Below are 11,152 nucleotides of genomic sequence, written 5' to 3' on the forward strand. Positions count from 1 at the left end.
CAGTTAAATGGCCCCTTTCTTTCTCTGGATTCTCAGAAACTTTTTAAGGAGTGTCAGCAAAATCGTCTGGCTCACCAAAGAATATTTCATCAGAGGCCATGCAACAAGAATGAGGGTTATGGTGAGGAATTCGGCTTTCATTTCTCTAGCTCACATGCTCAAAAGCTCTCCCACATGATGCACAGACCCAGGGAACCTGCATGGGTACTTGGAGAAACATTGAAGTTTCCATTCATTTAATCACTAGTATGTTTGGTAAATATTTATTTAGCATCCCAGACACTCAACAACACTATGTTGAGAACATTCAAAGGCATGTATGTCATGGTCTTTGTGCCTGATGTTGTTCACAGAGGCAGCGAATGGAGTAAATAGTCCATAGATGTTGTTGTTTCTACTAGGTTCAAGTCCCCGCTATAACCACCTACAAGCTGTGTGACCCTGGTCAGGTTTCTATACCTCTCTGAGCCTCCATTTCCTCTTCTAAAAGGAGAAGATAATAACTATCTATTTGCAATGTTTTGAGGATTAAAGGAGATATGCATGTGAAATGATTAGTATGGGCCCTAGAGCTTGGCATGGGTTTAACCACTGTGGAGTGTGTAATTGTTAAAAGTAAAAGGTCCCACAGCGCCATGGATAAGCCCACATCACAAATAAGACAGACCCCGGGGCACCTGGGTGGCTCAGTTGGTTAAGTGTCCGACTTTCGATTTCAGCTCAGGTTGTGATCTCAGGGTCCTGAGATCGAGCCCTGCGTTGGGCTCCATGATCAGCGGGGAGTCTGCTTGAGACTCTCTCTCTCCCTCTCCCTCTGCCCTTCCTTCCACATGCACTTGTACTCTCTCTCTCTCTCTCTAAGAAATACATAAATCTTAAAACAAAAACAAAAACAAAACAGACCCATATTTGAATCCCGAGTGTGTGCCATGGATCAAATGCCTTCACCACTCTGAGCCTTGGTTTCTTGATCTATAGAAAAGGTCTAATCAATGCACCTTGCTGGGCTGTTGTGCAGATTAAGGCAATGTGTGCATCTAGATGTTCAGCACACAGGAGACCCACAATATATGACAGCTATTTCTATTAGCAGGGAAGATGATCAGAAAAGCAAATCATTGCAATACAGTGTGATAAACGCTATAGAAAAGGTCTTTACATGGGTTCTTGAGGCGTGGGTGCGGATTTCTGAGGAACCAGCCAGCAATCCGTTTGGGTAATAGGACCTTAAAGAGCAAGCCTTCCTGGGCGCCTGGGTGGCTCAGATGGTTAAGCGTCTGCTTTTGGCTCAGGTCATGATCCCAGAGTCCTGGGATCAAGTCCCGCACCGGGCTCCCTGTTCCTTGGGAGCCTGCTTCTCCCTCTGCCTCTCTCTCTGTCTCTCTCTCTCTCTGTCTCTCATGAATAAATAAATAAGATCTTTAAAAAAAAAAAAAAGAGCAAGCCTTCCTTTGACTTTGGGGCAGGAACTCTAGCTGCAGGGGCAGGACCCTGTATGGTGAGCAGGTGATCCTGGAACCCCCAGGAAAAATGGGGTTGTTATTAAGAGTCTGTCAGATCGGGGCACCTGGGTGGCTCAGTCAGTTGGACGTCTGCCTTCAGCTCTGATCATGATCTCGGGGTCCCAGGATCGAGCCCCATGTCGGGCTCCCTGCTCAGGCGGGAGTCTGCTTCTCCCTCTTCTTCTGCCCCTCCCTGCTCCTGGCTCATTCTCTCTCTCTCTCTCTCTCACTCAAATAATAATAATAATAAAAGTCTGTCAGACCAGGGGAGCCTGGGTGGTACAGTCGATTAAGCATCCAACTCTTGGTTTCCACTCAGGTCATGATCTCAGGTGAGATCGAGCCCCACGTCAAGCCCTGCATAAGGCTCAGCACCTGCTGAGAGTCTTTCTCTCCCTCTGCCAGTCCCCCTGCTTGCACCCTCTCAAATAAATAATCTTAAAAAAAAAAAAAAGAGTCGGGCGCCTGGGTGGCTCAGTGGGTTAAGCGACTGCCTTCGGCTCAGGTCATGATCCTGGAGTCTCCGGATCGAGTCCCGCATTGGGCTCCCTGCTCGGCAGGGAGTCTGCTTCTCCCTCTGACCCTCCCCCCTCTCATATGCTCTCTCTCTCTCATTCTCTCTCTCATTCTCTCTCTCATAAATAAATAAAATCTTTAAAAAAAAAAAAAAGTCTGCCAGACCAAGGTCCAAAATTCAGCTCCACCATTGACTTAGCCAAGTGAAATTAATCAATGCAGTTAACCCATTTGTGCTTCAGTGTCTTCATCTGTACAATGCTGTCGATGATGGCTGTGGTATGAGCTGAGCGCCCCTGTGTCGGACCTGGTTTTAAGTACTTTACATTCATTAATGCACCGAGTCTTCATGACAGCACCATGAAGTAGGTGCTGTTATCATATCCCCATTTTACAGATGGGCAAGTTGTGGCACAGGGAAGTTAAGTCACTTACTAGTAAGTGGCTAAGACGGGTTTTAAACCAGGTAGTCAGGGTCTTTGGCCAGTGCTCTGAACTTTTTAACTCTGCAGCTTTATATCCACGTGATGTGGTTTGGGAGAGGATAAAATCAGATGACACCCATGTAAAGTGCTAAACCCAGAGTCTACAATATATGTGTGGTGTTCCCTCACCTGGAAAGTGAGGATTATTCCCTTGGAAAGGGAGCTCCTGGCATTTTTGGCCATTTTTTTCAAGTTGGTCTTGTCCAAGGAAGGTGTTTTCTCATTCCCACATATTTTAGAAAGGTCATACATACCCTCTTCCCTTACTGGCTATCAGGCATACAGAACAGGACGCAGAGAGGATGGGTGAACATTTGGGGCTCCCCCATCCAATAAGTCATGGGTTCTCAAAGAGCCTGTGTTCTCTAGCTTGGTGTGTGGGTCTTCCCGCCATGCTCCAGGGTGGACATATTTCCACAGAGCTTCCAAGCAGTCGATTATATGTCCACCAAGCTAATGAGGCTGAGGGCATGGCCAGGGTCCCCCAGCAAGCCACTGAACGGAGGCAGTGAATACAGTCCTTGCCTCATCTGCTGTCTTATTAACAATTGGTCCTGCTTTAGGGACTAGAGATGTCAGAGGGGGGCCTCACTGCATGGTGTAGGAGAAAGAGACTGAGCCTTGGCAAGCTTCTCCAAGTTTCCATTTCCTTGTCTGTAAAGTGGGAGGATAAGGGCTATGTATCAGTTACCTACTGCTATGTAAAAAACCACCCGAAAGTGTTAGCGGCTTAAAGCAACATATACTATTTAGCTTGGTTGTGGGTTTGCTCTTGCATCTGTGGTCAGCTGGAAGGTTGATCATGGCTGGATGGTCTAGGGTGTCCTCACTCAAATGTCTGATGATTGGTGGCTGCTGGGTGGGGGTGACAGGATGTGTCTGGGTCAAAGGACTGTCATCATCCAACAGGCTAGCTTTTCTTCCTGGGCTTTTTCACATGGTGGCTGGGGTCCAAGTACAGCAAGAGAAGGTAAGCTCCACACACAAACAGCTTGCAAGTCTTTGCATGTGTCATGTTTGCTCATGTCCCATTAGCCAAAGCAGTCCCATGGTAGAGGGCTGAGTCAGAGTGGAGAGCAACTGCACGGGGCGTGGCTAGATGGAAGAGAATAAATTGTAGCCATTTTTGCAATCTTACCTCAGTGTCCCTGCCAGGAATATTGGGAAGGACAAATGAAAAAGGACATGGTTCTCAGTAGTAACTAAGTTAAGAGAAATTACTTATTGGCATATAGTAGGGGCTCAAAACATGTTGAATGAATAATCCTCACTTTCCAGGTGAGGGAACTGTTGTTCACAAAAGTTGATCATTTAACCAGGGTCACACAGTTAATCCTTGAAACAACTGGACTCAGAACCCGGGGCTGTCTGATTCCAAAGCTCATGGTCATAGCCATCCCTGCGGCTGTTTTCCCCAGCACAGGTAATTCAGTTCGAACATTAATGGAGCTAAGAGAAGCCTCTATCTGGGTTACAAACCTGGTTTCTCCTGTCTGACCATGAAGGTCTGGCCTCATTTGAAAGAAGCCAGCTGACTCCTGCTTGCTGTCTCTAGTCCAAAACTAGAGTGCAGTTGAGCCTGGCGCAAAGCAGAAACCAAAGAACATTTGTTTGAATCAAAGATATTGCCACCCTGGTGTATGCATGCAGACACAGAGTGGGAGATGTTTTGGATCCCACTGGGCAAATAATGCCTTCCTGCCACTGACAGTTCTGGTGGCAGGAGTCTCTCTGTTTCAGAGGGCTGTTCCCCCTTTTCAGCTTTCCTTTGGGAGAAATCATTTTCTCACACCTCTCAGAAAAGGAGGTGGCACTTCCTTGGGGAGAAAACAGATGATCTTCTACCTCGCTCTTCTGCTGGGAAAGCCATCAGCTGATGGGGGCTATGATCAGAACCTGTAAAGGAAAAGGGAACATATTCCAAACCACCTGAGAGAGGAGCTCCTGTGTCCCCCACCCTACCTCCACCCCAAGGGCTCCAAGCCTGGTGTGATTTACCCTGATGTGTTCAGGGATGCTTGATTCTGCAGGAGAGCATCCCCATCCTGGAGGTCCCAAGTGTAGCTCTGAGGCTGGAGAGTAGGAACACGTGGGCTCGCTCAACTGGTTTCTTTGCTTTTGTTTCTATCTGGAAGTTTCCATAATTAAAAAAAAAAAAACCAGCAATTTTTTTGTGTTTGGAATTTGGAAGCAGAGACTGCGGAGGGGAGAAGACAGGCCCTGAAGTCAGAAACATGCAAGATAGAGGTGTATAGTCTCAAGTTCCTTCCCCTCCTAAAGCCTCAGTTTCCTCTTCTATAAAACAGGCACACTTACAGTCCCTATCTCCCAGCATTGCTGTGAGGATCACATGATTTTTCCTGTAAAACCCTGAGCCCAGTAAGACTTAGTAAATCTCCCCATGTCTGAGACAGGGTTTCTCAACCTCGCTACTGTTGGCATCTGGGGCCTAATACTTCTTCGTTGTGCGGTGGGATGGAGGCTGTCCTGTACATTGCATGATATTTAGCAGCATCCCTGGCCTCTACTCCCTAGATGCCAGTAACATTCTCATAGTTGTGACCACCAAAAATGTCTCCAGACATTGTCTGATGTACCTTGGGGACAGAGGTGGGAAGTGTAACTGCCCCCAGGTGAGAACCATTGGTCTAAGCCTTTATCATTGCTGTTGATTAACAGTAACCCCCTTATCACGTGAGGCAGAGGCATCTGATTGGTGAGGGGAGGAACACAGGACAAGTTAGACTTTGGAAGCTGTAGCTCACGCTTCCATAGATGATACAGGCAGTTGTAAGGTTTATTGCCTCGACAACAGGATTTACGTGGGTGAGTGTTTTTCTGTACCCAGATTTGTATTTGAATTTTGAAAAATCTTCAAGGAGCTTGGGGGTCTTGACAGAACACCTTGAATATACAGAATTCCTTCACCCTCTTCGGAAAGGTGACATTTTAAAATTTCAAGCCATTGAATGCCCTTTGCAGAAACATGAGAAAATAGAGAACAGGAAATAGAAAAAGGAAACTCACTCATAACTTGAATCCTGTCACTCAGAGATAATTTCTATTACTCTGTGTGTGTGTGTGTGTGTGTGTGTGTGTATAGAAATGGGACATAACTGATTTTGGACCTGCCTTTTTCACTTAACAGCACATCTGGGACAGCCTTACATATCATTAAGCAACCAATCGTCTTCCACAAAATTCTTTTCTATTTCCTGCTTAACAACCTGTGGCTCCCCGTGGACTTAGGAATAGTCAGGCTTCACAAGGGGAAAAGGTTGAGGCCATATTCCATGGTTTGCGACAAACCAGTCCTTTACAGATGTTACCTGGGCATGTGGGGGCTAGGGACCACGGACCTCCTGCAGGAGGAAGGCAGAGGTTGGATTCTGGGAAGTCCTATTTGCCTCTAGGATGAGGTACAAACATTTTTGGCTGCTGTTCATTCTTTCCAGTGCCTGATCTCAGCCCATCTTTCTGTTCATATCCCTCATTTATTGCATTCCGTCCAATTACTGTACTGGAATGTATTTACCTAACTGTTCTTGTTTCCAACCAGGGTTGTTTCCAGAGCAAACAGCAAGAAACGTCCTTACACATATATGGTCAATCCTCATTATCTGTGGACTCCATATTTGCAAATTCAGCTACCTATTTAAAATTTATTTGCAGCCCCAAAAGCCACACTTGAAGTGCTTTTGTAGTCATTCGTGGGCACGCGTGTGCACAGAGTGGAGAAAATGTTAATCATCCAGCATACACACTGCTGGCTGAGGTCGAACTAGGCAACGTGCTGCCTTCTCGTTTCAGCTCTTGTAATGTAAGCAAGTGTCCTTTCATGGTATACTTGGTATTTGTGTGCATTTTTAGCATTTGTGTGCATTTAGGGCACGATCTGCTATTTAAAATGGGCCCCAAGTGTAGGGCTCAAGTGCAGTCTGGGATTCCTAAGTGGCGAGGAGGCTGCGATGTGCCTTAGGGAGAAAATGCTTGTGTTAGATAAGCTTCGTTCAGACATGAGTTATAGGGTAAGTTTAATGTTAATGAATCAACTATATATATATATTTGTAATATATACAATGTATATATTATACATTATATACAATATACAATATATTATTATATATAATATACAATATATTTTTATATATAATAATATATAATATAATACATACAATAAATAATATATTATAATATATTTATAATATATATAATGTATATGTTAAATAAGGTGCCTTCAAACAGAAACACACATAAAATGAAGTTAAATATTGATTGGTTGATGAAAATGCTGTGACCAGTGGCCTGTAGGAATCTAGCCTGTATTTCCTCTAGGTGCAGGGACTCGGTATTCACTAATGAAGTGTTTGTGGTGACTTTATTATAGGTACAACAATAGTAAATAATGAAAATTGACTGTATCTTTGCATGCAACCATGATTATGGCCTTAGGATAAATTTCTGAGAATGGCATTACTGAGCTTAAGTAGAATAGCCCTCCTGAGGTCTTTTGAGTTTGTCTCAGTTAGCTCTTATTGTGCAACAACAAACTTCAGTTTCCCCTGTAAAATGGAGATTAAAAAAAAACCATATTAGTTTTCATCAGCTTAGGATGAATATTCCTTGAGCTAGTGCCTGGCCAGTTGGTAACACTGGGCCTGGTGAGCAGTAAGTAAGTGCTTAATAAGTACCAGTTCCATTATAGTATTTATTTGTATTAACGATCTGTGGCAGGTGCTCTCACAAACATAATCTCAGGTTAGCATCATTTTTTTATCCCAGTGAAGAGATAAGGAAACGGAGGGCCCAAGAGGTGATGTGATTCACCCAAGATCACAGGGCGAGGAGGACTGGTAGCAGGGCCAGTCATTACCCCAGGGCTTCAACCATCAGCTCAGTCCATCATAGCAATCGTGCATGGACCCAGCCCCTAGGATGGGCTGGGCCCTGAGCCAAGAGTGCACACCATTTTATCATGGATGCTCCCACATAATGAGGTGGTGTCAGAGGGGGCTGAGTAGGGAGTGGGGATATTCATCCCCACTGGGTGGTCATGAGGTTGTCACCCCATTGGTGTCAGTGGAGACTACAGGAGGAGTCTGGATTTCCACCCCCACCTGGTGAAATGATGTGCTTGTCTCTCTCCTCTAGGGTGACATCAGAGAAGGCATAATAAAGAGGCAGGACTTTTGCCACCATCTGATAGAGTCCTAATTGTATGTAGAGAAAATCTTTAAGATAATTATATTACAAACAAAGGGGGCATAAAGGGAAATAAGTTTGCTATGCTTTACTTGAACTGGTGAAATGACACCAGCAGACTGTGAACGTATCTATAGATACATAGATATAGATATATAGATATAGATACATAGATATTGATACGTAGATATAGATACATAGATGATATAGATACATAGATGATATAGATACATAGATATAGATACATAGATATAGATACATAGATATAGGCTCATCCTATGTATCATGTAATACTTAGAACAACCACTAAAAAATGCTATACACAGAGATACACTCAAAAATACTAGGGATAAATCAAAATGGAATTCTAAAAAAAAAGTTCAAGTAATCCACAAGAAAGCAGGAAAAAGAAAATAAGACAAATGAAAAGTAGAACAAGCACAAAGCACAAAACAAAATATCAGATTAAACTTTAACGTATCAATAATTGCCTTAAATGTAAATGGTCTAAATACACTAATTAAAAGACAGAGATTGGATTAAAAAAACATGAATCAACAATATGCACTCTATAAGAAACTCACTTCAAATATATAAGTATAGACAGGTTGAAAGTAAAAGGATGGAAAAAAGATATACTATGGAAACATTAATCAAAAGAATTCAGGAGTGGCCATGTTAATATTAGATAAAGTACATTTCAGAGCAAAGAAAACTACCAGGCAGAGAGGGACACTCTGTAATGATAAAAGGGCAATCCACCAAGAAGACCTAACAATCCTAAATGTGTATACACCAAACAACAGAACTGCAGCATATGTGAAGCAAGAACTGATAGAAGAAAGGAGAAAGGAGAAACAGACAAATCCATCCTTATAGTTTAAGATTTCAACACTCCTCTCTCAACAATTGAAAAAACAACTTGACAAAAAAAAATCGTCAAGGACACTACCAACTGACAGGATCTGATCATCATTTGTAGAACACTCTGTTGAATCACAACAGAACACAACATAGGCTATATTCTGGACCATAAAAAAGAAACTTCAGGAGATGCCAAGCGAAGTGTGTGCATTTTTGATAACTATGTACAGCTGGTGACTGTGCAGTTTGAAATACTATTTTTTTTTCAAGTTTTATAAAAATGCAAAAACAAAAACAAAACTTTGGGGCACCTGCCTGGCTCAGTCGGTAAAAGCATGTGACTCTTGATGTCAGGGTCATGAATTCAAGTCCCACGTTGGGCGTGACGTCTACTTAATTAAGATGAAAATTATAAAAAAAAAAAACTTCAACAAATTTAAAAGAATTAAATAAACCATACTGTGTGTTCTCTGATCATGATGAAATCAAATTAGAAATCAATACCAGAAAGATAAGAGGATAATCTCCAAACACCTCAAAGCTAAATAACAAATTTATAAATAACTCATGAGTCAAAGAGGAAGTCTTCAGGGAAATTTAAAAATACATTGAACTGAATGAAAATGACAATACAAATATCAAAATGTGTGGCACACGGCTAAAGCGGTACTGAGAAGGAATTCTTTGGTACTAAATGCATATATTACAAATGAAGGACTAAATACATAGATAAAGTCTCATATCAATAATCTAAGCTCATACTTCAAAAACCTAGAACAAAAAGAGCAAAATAAACCCAAAGCAAGCATAAGGAAGGAAATAATAAAGAGCACAAATCAATGAGATGGAAAATAGAAAAACAATAGAGAAAATCAATGAAATGAAGAGCAGTTCTTTGGAAGGATCAGCAAAATGGACAAATCTCTAAGACTAACCAAGAAAACAAGAAAAAAAGACACAATTTACAAATATCAGGAATGAAACAGGAACTATTACTACAGAACCTGCAAACATCAAAAGATAATAAGAACACTCTACAAACAACTCTACACACATAAATTTGACAACTTAAGTACAATGGGCCAATATGGAATAGATAATTTGATACCAATATAACTATTAAGGACATTGAATTTGTAATTTAACAGCTCCCCCCCGCCAAAAAAAAGCCTAGAGCCATATGGTTTCACTGGAAAAACCTACCAAACATTTAAAGAATTAACAGCAATCTACAAAATCTCTTCCAGAAAATAGAAGAGAAGAAAACACGTCCACCTCATTTTATTAAGGCAGTGTTACTCTGCCTTATCAAAACCAGGCGAGGAGTACAAAAAAGGGAAACTATAGACGAATATCCCTCATTAGTTTAAAAACAAACATGCCTAAAAACACATTAGCAAATAGAATTCAGCTACATGTAAAAAGAATTATACACCATGACCAAGTGGAATTTATTCCAGGGATACAAGGCCAGGTCAATATTCAAAAATCAATCAGTGTAACCCACCATAGTAATAGGCTAGAACAGAAAAACCATATGATCATTTCATTTGATGTAAAGAAAATATTTGACAATATTCAACACCTATTCATGATAAAAACTCTTTTAAAAATAAGAACAAAGGGGGAACTTTTACAACTTGGTAAAGAGTATCTACAAAGAAAATCTATAGCTAATGTCACAGTTAAAGATGAAAGACTGAATGCTTCCTCCCTGAAGTCAGGAATAAGGCAAGGATGTTTGCTCTCACTATTTAGTCAACATAGTACTGGAGGTTGTAGCCGGTGCAATAAGGCAAGAAAGGGGAATAAAGGCATACAGGTCAGAAAGGAAAAAATAAAACTATCCCTATTTATAGATGACATGATTGTCTACATAGAAAATCCCAAGGAATCTGCAAAACACTTCCTGGAACTAATAAGTGAGTTCAAAAAGGTTGCAGGATACAAGCTAAACATACAAAAAAATAAATTGCATTTCAATACCCTACCAAGGAACTCATAGACACTGAAATTTAAAAATACAATGCTATTTATAATCGTAAAAAAATAACTTAGGTGTAAATCTCACAAAACATGTACAGGACTTATATACTAAAACCACATAACACAATGAAAGAAATCAAAGAAGATCTAAGCAGACATACGATGTTATGGATTGGAAAATAGCATAGTAAAGCTTCTGTCACTTCTCCCCAAATTGATATACAGGTTTAACAATTCCTATAAAATCTCAGAGAGATTTTTTTGCAGATATAAACAACATTATTCTAAAATTTATATGGAAAGGCAGTGAAGTTAGAATAACTAAAACATTTCTTAAAAAGGGTAAGGTGGGCAGAAACAGTATACCCAATTTCAAGATTTATTATTTAACTACAGTAATCATGACTGTGTGTTAATGGCAGAGGATAGATAAATAGATCAATGCAACAAAGTAGAGAATCCATAAATAGACCCACATAAATATGCCCAATTGATTTTTGACAAAAGTACAAAATTTAAATTCCATGGAGGGAAGAAAGCATTTTCAACAAATGATACTGGAATGATTGTACGACTGCTGGAAAAAAAAAGTTAAC

The sequence above is a fragment of the Mirounga angustirostris genome, unplaced genomic scaffold, assembly GCF_029215605.1.
Source record: "Mirounga angustirostris isolate CCGP_5_RB_7025 unplaced genomic scaffold, mMirAng1.0.hap1 SCAF_14, whole genome shotgun sequence".
In the NCBI taxonomy this organism is placed as follows: domain Eukaryota; kingdom Metazoa; phylum Chordata; class Mammalia; order Carnivora; family Phocidae; genus Mirounga; species Mirounga angustirostris.